Raw genomic sequence first — 1,854 nt, forward strand, 5'->3', positions numbered from 1 at the left:
GTAAGGGAGTTTCCAGGGAGAAGAATGAGCTATTCTAAGCAACAACATTTAGGAAGAAAGAGGAGTTCCTGTGGTCGTTGGGCCAGCTAGCTATAGAAACTGGTCCCAAGTAGTCAATGGCTTGGAAATGGGGTAGATGAATTGTGAAATGCCCACAAAATACAGTTAGGAATTATGTGGATAAAAGTTCCTGGAAGCTGAAGTCTTCTTTATGGACAGAATCAACAGAACGTGCATGGCAGAGCTGGCCACAACGTCCCAACATAGCACATTCTGACATTCAAATTAGACTTATTTATATGTGCCTCCTTGTGATTCCTTCAACTTGGTACTATGCTGATTATCTGTACACAGGGATTCTAAATTGAAACAACCTCACTCACATCACCACTATCACTCAGTTTTTGGAGACCAACAGCTTGGTCCAAATTTTTAAAAAGGTAATAGGTTAAAAGACAAAAAAAAAGTCAACTAAGCTATCAGGCCTAATCAAGAATGGCTTAATATTATTCATTGTCTTCTTTGAACATTTTACTTAAGTGTTTTGTTAGCGCTACTAGCTCAGGGTTCCCACCACATGCATCAATTTGTTTATAGGCTTTAGATTCAAGCTCTTTAAGAGTATTCCGTGTGTATTCAAAAGAACCTACTTTCTCAAGATAAGGTACACAGTATTTTTTAATATCTATGTTTTCGGTTCTCTGGCTCAAGATATTCTGCACCTGGGTGGTTTCAGGCCTCGACCAGATAGCATGAATAGTAGGGAATGAGAACTTTCCCTCTGTTAGATCTTCACAAAAGCTTTTGTTTTCACTATATTCTTTGGAGTGTAGATTAGCATAATCATCCCTAATTTGGAAAAACAGCCCAGGTGTATTCAGCAGTGGCTTTAAATCTTCTTTGTAATCAGAGAACAACTGCATGAGACCTACTGTTAATCCAAATAGTCCTCCTGTCTTTTGCAGGACCATTGCTTTATATTCTTCTTCAGTGGGACATGTGTAATTATCCTTCCAGTAGGTATCTAGGCCTTGTCCCTGATGGAGTTCTAAAAGCTGGCGAGTAAAAAGCTTTACTGCATCTGGGTTATCAAGGGTTAAGACTTTCTCTAGGTCAAGAATATGTGCATAATTGGCAGAACTGATGACAGATGGAATTCCATAGATGCTGTGTGCCACTGGAAAGCCACGTCGGAGTTTTGAGTTGTCTTCGACATCATCAGTGAGTAAACTGGCATTATGCACCATTTCCGTCACTTCAGTGATAATCTGTAGCTTGTCTTCGGGAACTTTTAGCCAATGATTAATTGCCTGTGGAAGTTTGGTTCTCACTTGTTTACCTGGTAACTGAGGTAAGTACTTGTAAGGTTCTTGAAGAATTCTTTAGGCTGTTTCTTGAGTCTTCTCCATTCTTTGTAAATTTCAAAGCTGATGGTTCGAGGATGATATCACAACTTTCACGCTGCGGGTCTGGGAGTAGCAGCCCCCGGAATCAACTTCCCACCTTAGAGTTCAGAACAGGGCTCCCCCGGACGCCTACATGAATCCCTCCCCTCACTTCACCATAGAACTCTCCGCCCTGCTCAGCCGCCAGCGACACTGAATTACTCAGTGCAAGAAAATGCGCCACCCGGGTCACACTCCAGATGTAAGATTTTATATATAGGATGGATAAACAACAAGGTCCTAGTGTATAGCACAGAGAACTGTATTCAATATCTTATGATAAACCATAATGGAAAAGAATATTTTGAAAAAAGAATGTCTACATGTGTATAACTGAGTCACTTTGCTGTACAGCAGAAATTAACACAACATTGTAAATCAACTATACTTCAATAAAAAATCAAATAAA

At 40.0% G+C, this 1,854-nt stretch overlaps 1 pseudogene; it reads right to left on the reverse strand.

The window, feature by feature from the left end:
* Positions 1–506: 506 nt before the first annotated feature.
* On the reverse strand, positions 507–1,409 carry LOC103002751 (geranylgeranyl pyrophosphate synthase-like; annotated as a pseudogene).
* Between the last annotated feature and the right edge of the window lie 445 nt (positions 1,410–1,854).

The sequence above is a fragment of the Balaenoptera acutorostrata genome, chromosome X, assembly GCF_949987535.1.
Source record: "Balaenoptera acutorostrata chromosome X, mBalAcu1.1, whole genome shotgun sequence".
NCBI classification, from domain to species: Eukaryota; Metazoa; Chordata; class Mammalia; order Artiodactyla; family Balaenopteridae; genus Balaenoptera; species Balaenoptera acutorostrata.